The sequence below is a fragment of the Crotalus tigris genome, unplaced genomic scaffold (genome assembly GCF_016545835.1).
Source record: "Crotalus tigris isolate CLP2741 ecotype Arizona unplaced genomic scaffold, ASM1654583v1 scf7180000021504.189830, whole genome shotgun sequence".
In the NCBI taxonomy this organism is placed as follows: domain Eukaryota; kingdom Metazoa; phylum Chordata; class Lepidosauria; order Squamata; family Viperidae; genus Crotalus; species Crotalus tigris.
This window is the reverse complement of record NW_024098543.1, coordinates 70,454-82,792: the sequence shown is the minus strand read 5'-3', so window position 1 is coordinate 82,792 and position 12,339 is coordinate 70,454.

Genomic DNA, 12,339 nt, shown 5'->3' with positions numbered 1-12,339 from the left:
GCCTGAAGACAGGACAAGAAGCAATGGGTGGAAACTAATCAAGGAGAGAAGCAACCTAGAACTAAGGAGAAACTTCCTGACAGTGAGAACAATTAATCAGTGGAACAGCTTGCCTCCAGAAGCAGTAAATGCTCCAACACTGGAAGTTTTTAAGAAGAGACTGGACAGCTATTTGTCTGAAATGGTGTAGGGTTTCCTGCCTGAGCAGGGGGTTGGACTAGATGACCTCCAAGGTCCCTTCCAACTTTACTACTACTAATTACTACTAATTCTGGGAGTTGAAGTCCACCAGTCATCAAAGAGCCAAGGTGGCCTACCCCTGGTCTAACCTGTGCTCCTTCTCTCTTCTTCCTTCCTCTCCCTGCCAGAAATCAGTATTATATACCTCCTCTTCCTCATCATGGCTTCTGCTGAACTTTAGAACATATTTTATCTTCATATGGGTCTGATTGGGACTCACCATGTCTCCACTGGCCAGCCTAGCTAAGGCTGCTGAGCCTCCGGGTTCCGTAATATTGAAAACATCTCTGATTCCCCATCCCCATCCTATATCCTTAGCTCCTCCCATTTCCCCCTCCTTCTCCAGGTAGTTCCTTGATGTGCGAATACTGTGTATCAACTACTCTAGATTGTTCTGGTTCAGAGCAAGTATGTCCTGTTAAGAATGCTGTCTGCATGACTTTGATAAGTGAAGTTACTGCAGGTGAGTAAGACTAGCCCTATTTTTCCCAACATGGAAATAAATAATATGGGTTTTACAAGCTCCGTAAATCTGATGGGTCAGGTGCCATCAGGCTGGTGATGGTCCTTCAGGTCTTCCAACAGTTCCCCCCATCAACACTGTAATGAAGCCCATCCACTTTGATGCTGGTTGTTCTCTTCTTCTCTTCTACCTTCCCCTGATGTTTGGCCTTCTCCAGAGAGCTGGGCCTTCATATAATGTGTCTGATGTAGGATAAGTTGACCCTGATATTTGGGTGGGTGGAGGAATTCCTTCAGGTTTGAGTGATGGCTCTGATCACTGATATTTCTCTCTCCTTCCAGCGGTGAAAATTCCTGCCAGCCTGAAGCGTTGCAGTTCCAAAGATGATTGCAAGCATTATGAAGATCTAAAAGGGAAGCCTTTACCTGGCCAGTTACTCAACATAACAGATAATTTGGCTGGTCTTCTAGTTGGAGCTGTCATTAAAGAGGTTATCTGCAGCAAAGCCCCTCCCTCTTTTGCATCATTCTTCCCAGCATTCCTTGGGCTCCTGATGAAGCTTCTCTTCTAAAGCTCTTCCTTCCATCCAAGACATTGTCCCTTTCCTGTGGCCTGTGTAATCTCTCAAACCGATCAAGCGGGGCTCTTGGATGTTATGCGTATGTCTCTACATTTTTCCAAATGGAAACCAGTTAAGCAAACAGAAATACAATCAGCCGCCTTGAATCTAAGTTTGAAGAAAATTATTTTATGTTCTTTTATTCATTCAGCTTTTTATTTGATTTTATTCTATTGATGCCATCTCACTCTTGAAGGCAACTCTGTGCGTTATTTAATTTTTCTTCCAGTTTAGTCCACAACCTCGGAGTTCTCTATTGGTCTCCGAGAGAAGAAAGCTTTGTGAACACATCTAGTTGAGCTGGCTCAAAGGTGTTAAAGACACACAGAGAGACACAGAAACAAAGACACACACACACACACAGAGAGAGAGAGAGAGAGAGAGAGAGAGAGAGACAGACAGAGACAGAGACAGACAGACAGACACAGAGAGATAGACATACATACAGACAGACAGACAGACAGACAGAGACAGAGACAGAGACAGACAGACACAGAGAGATAGACATACATACATACATACAGACAGACAGACAGATAGACAGAGACAGAGACAGAGAGACAGAGACAGAGACAGAGACAGACAGAGACAGACAGACAGAGACAGACAGACACAGAGAGATAGACATACATACATACATACATACATACAGACAGACAGACAGACAGGCAGACAGATAGACAGAGACAGAGGCAGAGACTGACAGTCAGACAGAGAAAAATAAAATTAGCAAACTCCACTTTGCAACCTTCCAGTTTTGCTTCTTGTCTGGTAAGGGCCTAAATTAGTATCAAGTTGTTTATTTTGGCATAAGAGCCAATTCACACATTGGCCTCCTTGGTTCATTCAAGCATCACAAGGAAACTTGAGTGGGTTTTACTATCATCTCTAAGGGAGACTTTACTTTGAAGAAAGCATTCTCGTTCTCCTGGAGAAATTCTTCATCCCCCATTTACTGCTCACAACATTGGTGGATAATATCGAAAAACCACGTGCATAGAACTTTAAGTGAGATACCAAAGGATAGTGCTACTGGTACTTTGCACTTTGCCCTACACACTATCAGTTGTCCTGTTGTTCATGAGAGGCTGGTCATCGCCAGAGATCGAGCAATGATTGCTGTAGCTTATTTCTCTACTTTGAAAGAAAGAGGTGTTAGTTTAATCTTCACCTTAAGGAGTCCAGCAGGTATCTTCAGTAAGTATGATACCTTCATGAATGATTTAGATGAAGGGATAGAAGGGGAACTCATCAAGTATTGCAGATGACACCAAGCTGTCAGGATCTCTTGGATGTTGGTTGGATTTGTCTATCCATAATGATCCCAAAGATGAAGCACCTACCAGAGGTGGGTCCTGAAAAGTCCAAATGGAATCTGCAATCATGCGTATAAAAGAGGAGATCCTTTGATTATATGGCTGTGGATACTGTTGTGACTTTTTGATTCTTTACGCCCAGATGTCTGTTCCATGAAGTAGCAAAGGCAGCAAGTCATCTCCCTCCCCCTGATTCCCTATTTGCTTTGGTGAACTCCTTCATCCACCTGAAAAAGCAAGCTTGGGTTCAAACAATACTATCTCGAGAATGTAATGGGCTGTGAGAATAACCTTGGTAGATAGGAGGAAGAGCCACAGTCTTCTAGACAATGGTCTGATAAATGAAATCGGAGTCCAAAGGAGGGAAGTGAGTGAACAAAGCATCTCGAAGGAACTCTTTCTGGTTCTCCAGAAAGTAAAGGCAGGGAGAGGGGAAAATGTTTTCAAATTTGCAGGTGTCTGGTATTATAACCTTACAATATAGATAATGTCACTACTCATGGTTTTGGTCTCAAAGGGTTGAGATTGAGCCAGTCATGGTTTAAGGTGTCAAACTAGAAACCAAGAGACTGTGACTTCTAGTCATGCCATAGGCATGAGGCCAACTTGGCTCATTCATTCTCAGTTAATTGAAGAGGGAGTGTCAACGCTGATAACATCGGATGTTTTTGTTTTGCAACAGTTGGAGATGCAACCATTTTCTTCCTATGTTTTACTCTTAGAGTTAAAGTTAGAGTTAGATGATGCTGGGGGGAGGAATGTGCATGAGAGTTTAGCTAGACATAACCATATTGGACCTAGTGTGTGAGCCAAGGTTATTGAAATAAGAGATGATAAGAATTGGCGGGCTGGAAAACTGGAGGGAAAGCCTGCATTTCAAACTAATTGGAGAATGTGATTTATGTCTGTTAATTGGAGAAGGGAATTGTGCTTTGATACTGTGTGCCCAGGGGAGGGGAATTCAGTTTTTGGCTTTGATTATGTTAGTGCCAACACTATGCTTCTCTAATAAAGATTCTTTAAGGTAAACAATGCCTTTAAGTTCTTTGAAAAGTTTCATCTGTCAGAACCATGATAGGGAGTCAATCTATTTTCCAAATCACCTGAAGGCTAGACAAGAAACAATGAATGGACAATCAAGGAGAGAAGCAACCTAGAACTAAGGAGAAACTTCCTGAGAGCGAGAACAATTAACCAGTGCAACAACTTGCCTCCAGTTGTGGGTGCTCCATCACTGGATGCTTTTAAGAAGAGACTGAACAACCACTGGTCTGAAATGGTATAGGGCAGTAGTTCTCAATCTGTAGTTTATTGTGGCCACAATGTCATCACAGGGTTAGGGTTAGGGTTAGGGTAAGGTCTTGTGTTAAGTCTTGGATCTGTGGCCATGGCCCGTGGCCACAAAAAGTTAATAATAATAAAGTTGGAAGGGACCTTGGAGGTCATCTATTCCAACCCCCTGCTCAGTCAGGAAACCCTATACCATTTCGGACAAATGGCTGTCCAGTCTCTTCTTAATAAACTTCCAGTGTTGGACCATTCACCACTTCTGGAGGCAGATTGTTCCACTGGTTCTCCTTAGTTCTAGGTTGATTCTCTTTTTGGTTAGTTTCCATCCGTTGCTTCTTGTCCTGCCTGCAAGCAGTTTGGAAAATAGCTTGACTCCCTCTTCTTTGGGGCAGCCCCTGAGATATTGGGACACTGCTATCGTGTCCCCCCTCGTCCTTCTCTTCATTAAACTAGACATACCCAATTCCAGCATCCATTCCTTATATGTTTGGCACTATAATTCCCCTAAGCCCTGTCATGTATTTAAAGGGAGTCTGTGCTGAAGAAAAAGTTGAGAACCACTGATACAGGGTCTCCTGCTTGAGCAGAGGGTTAAACTAAAAGACCTCCAAGGTCCCTTCCAAGTCTGTTATTCTGAAATGGCAGGCTATTTCTGAAAAGGTGGTTGTTACCGGGAAATGATGACTCAACAACACGCACGCGCACCCACACACACACCTCACACTTCCAGCCTTTTTGGCTTATTAATCACACAATGGCTTCCTGCATCACATAAACCCAGCCTACTCAGTAGAGCATAGTTGAACAACCATAGCTTTGTACGAGGCAGGAATACAGTCACAATCCTGGAATGCAGCAGCCTCATATCGGCTTGGAAAGGCCTTGTTTCACCTTCTGTGCATTTTCCCCTCTTTGCTTGGGTAAAAAGCAGAAGCCAATGTCCTCAAATCCTTTCTCTGCTTTGCCCTGCCTATTTATAAACATTTTCAGCTTTGTTTAGTAGGATTTTTGCCCTGCTGTAGAATACATTCAGTTCCTTGGGTTGGTGGCACTATGAAATGCTGGAAGAATGTTTAATCCAATTTTTTTTTTCATTTGATATTCGGTTGAAGTTGCAAGCCTACAAGGAACTTGGGTGAAGATGTGAGGCCTATTTAACTCAGTCTGGAATTGGGTATGTCTAGTTTAATGAAAAGATGGACTGGGGTGACATGATAGCAGTGTTCCAATATCTCAGGGGTTGCCACAAAGAAGAGGGAGTCAGGCTATTCTCCAAACCACCCGGGGGAAGGAGAAGAAATGATGGATGGGAACTAATTAAGGGGAGAAGCAGCCTAGAACTTCCTGACAGTTAGAACAATTAACCAGTGGAACAACCTGCCTCCAGAAGTGGTGAATGCTCCAACAATGGAAGTTTTTAACAAGACATTGGACAACCATTTGTCTGAAATGGTATAGGATTTCCTGCCTGAGCAAGGGAGTTGTTATTTTATTCTATTGCCATAAATATGTAGCATTTGCATCCTTTTATGTGTGTGTGTGAGAGAGAGTGTGTTTGTGTGTGCATGTTTACCCATCAGGATACGCTAGTAAGTTCAATGGCGTTCATTTCTTACTTAGGCTGAAAATGTATACAGAATGATTAGGTTGAACTTGAGTAATTCAAAAGAGTGACTGGAGGATGAGAAGGGATAAACGTGCAACGATAAAAGGACGTCTACACCAAAAAAGGAAGTGTTGTTTAGCTTGAGAACATGTATCAAAACAGACCTTTAGGCGGCTGCAAAGGGGGGGAATTGAAAGGAAATAAGTGGTTTTCCTGCTATTGATTGACAGGTAGATATTTTTTTTGTTATGGGCAGCTGAGTGAGATGGTGGCTGAGTCTGTAAGATTAAAATGTAGAGCCTGGGCAGTTCAGATGTTCCTCTCCTCTCCTCTCTTCTTTGAAAACTAACAAGGAGAGAAGCAACCCAGAACTAAGGAGAAATGTCCTGACTACGAGAACAATCAACCAGAGGAATGGCTTGCCTTCAAGAGTTGTGGGTGCTCCATCACTGGAGGTTTTTAAAAAAATAGACATATTTGACTATTAGAAGATAGTCAAGATTCTATGTTCTATCCTGAGTAACTTTGGGCCAATCCTAAATATTTCTCAACCCAGCTTACTTCATAGGGTGGTTAAAATAAGCAAGACCTTGGTCTTAAAGTATACCATTCTGTGATCCCAAATGACAATTAAAGCTGTCTTCAATTAAAATACCTTTGGGGTTTGATAACAAATTGCAGGAAGCACAAGAACAACAAAGCAAATGTTATCTTTTGAGAGAGGAAGAGCCACTTTTTGACCTACTCCTTTTCCTTTGTCACTAGAAACTCAAACAATCAACAACCACACAAATTCACTGATTAAAATACGCCCTTGGTAGCTGTACAGCAGTTGCAGATTCTCTCTCTTTATGGAAGCCTTCTAAACAATTTCTCTTTGACAAGGAATTGAATGTCTGCAGAAGATGTCCAAGAAAACTCCTTCCAGTGAAAAACAGGCTCTAATTCCCAGCTATTTTGACTGCAGATTACTCATCTACTCTTTGCCCAAAAGTCAAAGGGTAACCATAAATCCCACTGAAGTCATAAAATCATGGACAAATTAATGTGAACGGCTCCACCACTTGAAGGTTCTGTAAGACAGAGTTCCCAAGCTTTCTGGTGGGTGGCCTGGAGGGGGAGGGAAAGTAGTTTTGTGGTTTTGTGGGAGGTGCAGGCACAAGTGCACGTGTGTAGGCGTGCACACAAGCACCCATTGCTCATGCGAGTGGGGCTGAGAGCACCCGTGATGCTTGCACAAGTGAGGCTCTGAGGGCCCATGACTCTTGTCTAAGTCCCTGAGCACCTACAACCTTTGAGTGAGTGGGGCCATGAGCGCACACGAAGCTTGTGTGATTGCGCATCAGCCAGCCACTCACTATCATGGTTCCGACAGATGAAACTCTTCAAAAGAACTTCAAGGCATGGTTTACCTTACTTCAAGGCATGGTTTACCTCAAGTAGCATAATATCGGCACTGCATAATCGAAGTCAAAAGCTGAATTCCCCTCCCCTGAGCACATAGTATCAAGGCATGATTCCCTCCTCCAATTAACAGTCATAAATCACATTCCCCAATTAGCTTGAAGCGAAGGCTTCCTCTCCAGCTCTCCAGACCACCAATTCTTTATCAGCTTTGGGATCAATAACCTTGATTCTCAGGCTAGGTTTAGTGTTATGTCTAGCTGGACTGTCATTCACATCCCCCCCCCCCAGCATTATCTAACTCTAAAAGTGAAAGGGAAAAAATGGCTACATTTTCATCTGTTGTCAATGCAAAATGTCCAACGTTAGCAGCGTTGACACTCACTGCTCGGTTGCGAATAGGCCACGGACCGATAGTAGGCCGTGGCCCACAGGTTGGGGACCCCTGCTGTAAGATAACCATATATTGGGAATTGATGGGCAATCATGCCAATGATGGAGGAAGGAAGGAGGGACAGAGAAGCAGAGTTTATTGAGGTCCCTGGATGGCCAATGCATCAAACATATTACCTTAGGCTTCCTTTTGGAAAATGCTCTTATAAACGTATATGTAAATTGTAATGAATATTTTTTTATTATTTCAGCTTTTTAATTTAAAAAAAATTAAATAAAAATATCTTGTTGATTTTAATATATAAAAATAAAACTTGATTTAATAAATGAATAAAATAAAACCCTCTCTCTCCAAACTAATTGCACAATCAGCTCATTTGCTTTTACCCTTTACCAACACAGAGTGAAGTACAGATAAATTTCTGCCTTCCTGCCATTCAATATACTCTATTCCTCAAAGACCTGTGTCTGAATTCATATAATTCACTGAAGCAGATTGGAAAACACACTTCCTATGTTCACAGAACCTATAACGTCGACACGCATAAACCAGGGGTAGGCAATCTTGGCTCTTTTATAACTCGTGGACTTCAACTCCCAGAATTCCTGGGAATTGAAGTCCACAAGTCATAAAAGAGCCAAGGTTGCCTGCCCCTGGCATAAACCATACTATGGCTCACTACAGTTGCTTGGTTTGCACAACACACTAACATAAGTTGCTAAACCATGTATTTCCAACATCTCTTGACCATAGAGCTAGTTTGGTGTAGTGGTTAAGGTGCTGGCCTAGAAACCAGGAGACTGTGAGTTCTAGCCCCGCTTCAGGCATGAAAGCTGGCTGGTGGGAGACTTTGAGCCAATCACCAGGAGACGGTGAGTTCTAGTCCCACCTTAACTATGAAATACAGCTGGGTGACTATCACTCTCTCCCTCAGCCCAACTCACCTTACAGGGTTGTTGTGGAGAAAATAGGAGGTAGAAGGAGCCTTAGGTTTGTTTGCTGCCTTGAGTTACTTATAAACCAATAAAGGTGGAATACAAAAATCTAATCAATCAATAAACCAAGGTATGGCAAATCTAAAACTTGCTTGTTGCCTGGACTTAGCCCCAAATTAAACTGGCATATGCTAATTAATTTAATTTATAAGGTCCTGTCTTCTAATCTGAACAGTCAATCATTCAGGTCAATTTACTGCAGTCTTAACCTAGTATAAGAAGTGTGTCTGTGAATGGTCTGTAAGTGTTGTGTCCTGAGCCTTAACAGTAAGCACTTATAAATCTATGTTAATTAACTAGTAAATACAAAGTGATACTACTTAAAATGCATCTACAGGATAGAACCCACGGGTAAAATCAAAAAGGAGAAATCTACAACTCTTTCATTGCTAGCTGGGGAATTCTGGAAGCTGGAATCCATAGGTCTTAAATTTGGACACCCTGGGCCTGGACTCTAAAGGTGGTTGTATCTAAAGTTACATAAAATGTGCTAACACCTAAAATTGCAAAAACATGATCAGAGCTAAATTGAGGTTACATCGATTTTAACAATATCTAAAATGGCATAAATTCTACATAGCAAGAACCTGGCCTGCAAGGCTTGATGTACATGCAGCTGCACAACATCTAAGCCAAGGGTGTGGTAATGATGTCAATTTATTTACAAGTAGCATCTGGGCTTAAGCCAAGCTTGTACAATGAGATCAGCAATCTGCTAATGGAAGATTAGGAGTGCCTGCCTCAAAAACAAGAACAATCAAGAAAAATAACATCTCCTGCGGTTTCTACTTCTACAAAACCACGAGAGCAGACTCCTTCACGTGCCACTTTTTAACACTGAGAAAGAGAGCATGACCTCGGGTGAAAGAGAAAGCTTTCTAATGGTGGGGCTTTTCAAGTTGTGTTAGATAGTTGGCAACAGTGCCTCGGAACCAATGCTTCTCAAACTTGGCAATTTAAAGATGCGTGGGTTTCAGCTCCCAGAATTCCAAGGTACAGATACAGATTAGGTAAAACTTGGCTCAACAGCAGAAACTGTGAGAGGGAATACAGTCACTTAAATATGACTCAGTAATGGTGTTGCAAATGCCCCCCCCCCAAAAAAAGCCAATACAATCTTAGGCTGCATTAACAGAGAGACAGAATCAAGATCATGAGAAGTGCTACTACTGCTTCTTAATGCCTTCAGCCCTGACTGCTCTTTAGAAGGCCAGATCCTGAAGTTGAAACTCAAATACTTTGGCCATCTAATGAGAAGGAAGGACTCACTGGAAAAGAGCCTAATGCTGGGAAAGATTGAGGGCAATAGAAGAAGGGGACGACAGAGACGGAGGTGGCTGGAGGGAGTCACTGAAGCAGCAGTAAATGGACTCCAGAAGATGGTAGAGGACAGGAAGGCCTGGAGGAATGTTGTCCATGGGGTTGCGATGGGTCGGATATGACTTCGCAACTAACAACAACAAGGCCACACTTGGAGTATCGCATCCAATTTTGGTCCCCACGATAAAAAAAAGGACGTTGAGACTCTGGAAAGAGTGCAGAAAAGAGTAACAAAGAGGATTAGAAGACTAAAACATATGAAGAATGGTTGCAGGATTTAGGTATGTCTAATGCAGTGAAAAAAAGGACTAGGGGTGACAGGATAGCTGTGTTCCAATATTTGAGGGGCTGCTAGAATAGAATAGAATAGAATAGAATAGAATAGAATAGAATAGAATAGAATAGAATAGAATAGAATAGAATAGAATAGAATAGAATAGAATAGTTGGAAGGGACCTTGGAGGTCTTCTAGTCCAATCTCCTGCTCAGGCAGGAAACTCTATACCATTTCAGAACAATTGTTCTCCAATCTCTTCTTAAAAACTTCCAGTGTTGGAGCATTCACCGCTTCTGGAGGCAGGCTGTTCACTGGTTAATTGTTCTGACTGTCAGGAAGTTTCTCCTTAGTTCTGGGTTGCTTCTCTCCTTGCTTAGTTTCCATCCTTTGCTTCTTGTCCTGCCTTCAGGCGCCTTGGAAAATAGCTTGATTCCCTCTTTTTTGTGGCAGCCCCTGAGATATTGGAACACAGCTATCATGTCACCCCTAGAAGAGGGGGGTCAATCTATTTTCTAAAGCCCCAGAAGACAAGACAAGAAACAATGGATGGAAACTAATTAAGACGGTCTTCGATTAAAGCCACAAGAATCACTTCGCTCTAAATTTACTCTGATGAGGGAAAAACCCACGTCATTTTGTTTTGTTTCAAACTCACTCAAAGAACAATCAGATACTGATATTTTTACAATAAAATAAAATAAAACAAAATCCCCTACCCGCCCTTTATTCTGTGCTGACTCTAGACCTACTTTGTAATCAGATTGGAATGAATGTAAATAGCCAGCAACATATAGGAATATTTGCAACTGAGATACCATTGTATTCTTCCATTTCTTGTGCAACTTTGGAAAATCAGAGATTAGAGATCGCAGTTTCAACTTGCTAAATCTAAATTGCCAACTGGGGATTTCTGGGAATTGAAATTCAGACAACCTAAAGCTGCCAAGTTTGGAGAGAAAAAAAACAAAGCACTGATCTAAACACTGGAGTGAGGGAGGGTGGAAAACCTCTAGAGAATTCTAGCCCTGCAGAATTGAAAATGGTTGAGTTGGAAAATCCCCCCCCCCCAAAAAAGACATCTTTTTGGGGGGAACATTTTACACATCTTTTTTATGTGTAAAGATCTTTTTATTAATTTTTTTTCATCAACATATGTTAATTTTTCCAATCAACAAGTTGTCTGGAGTTTGCTATGCTAATACATGTTCAATTCCTAATCCTTCATTCTTTCCTCTAGCCAAGAATAAAATCGCTTCCAAATTTGATAATAGTCTGTATCTTCTTTATCTTTCAACCTCATAGTTAATCTGTCCATCTCTGCACATTCCAATATTTTCCTGATTATTTCTTCTTCTGATGGCAGTCCTTCATCCTTCCAGTATTGTGCAAAAATTATTCTCGCTGCTGTAGTAATGTGTAAGAGTAAATACAATTTCTGCTGATTAGTCTTTTCAGGCATAATACCTAGTAAAAAAAGTTCAGGTTTAAAGTCCACTTGTTCACCCAGTATTTTTTCTAACCACATCTTGTTGACAAGAAAAATTCCTTATTCTGACATTGTCCTTCAATTCTCTTAACCCTCTTTTCCCATCTTGTGGATAGAGATGGGAAAATGGCTTTAATACAATAAAACAAGGAAAGCACAGGCTTAGATTTATTTCTTTATTTCCTTTTAACCAACAAAGTATTTTGTGTGGGTTATAAAATTCCACAAGAAGCTGAGCAAAACTCCCCTCTCTTACATCATGGCCCTAATGTCCATTAGCCTTGGAATAAATTGTCGGCCAGAAAGAAACAAACTTCAGACACCAGGAAGAATTCCATAACATTCCTTTTAACGGTATACATTTTAAAAACCATTTTAGAAACCTTCCTGGAAGCAACAGCAACCACAAAATACTAAAACCCATTAAGTGCAATAAATAAATAATATTTATTTAGGAAGGGAGGGTGGAAAACATGTAAACCCTGTCCTTCTGTTAGAGTGGATGCTGAAAGTAAAACTGAGCATGAAAACGGAACAAAATTCCTGAACAAAGCGGAAACTTTTTGCTGGCTGCCCAAAAAACACATTCTTTTGTTTCTTTTACTGTTTCTTTTAACAGTTAATGTGAGGAGGAACAAGGATCTTTGTTAACAATTGCGGTTTGTGTTTTTCAAAATGAGAGAGGAACCGTGCTACTTGAGGTCAATGTTTCTCCACCTCAGCCACTTTAATTTCAACTGGCAGAATTCCCCAGCCAGCATCTGCATTTGCAAATCAAGCTGAATCATTGCCCTAAACAAAGTCTTCCCTTTTCACTTTTAGTGAAGAGGAGATCTGAAAATGTGTGGTTACCAATTGATTAATCTGTGCTGCAGCTGTAGCTGACACCCCACCCACCTTTAATAACACCCAGGCCGAAGGCAACTGAT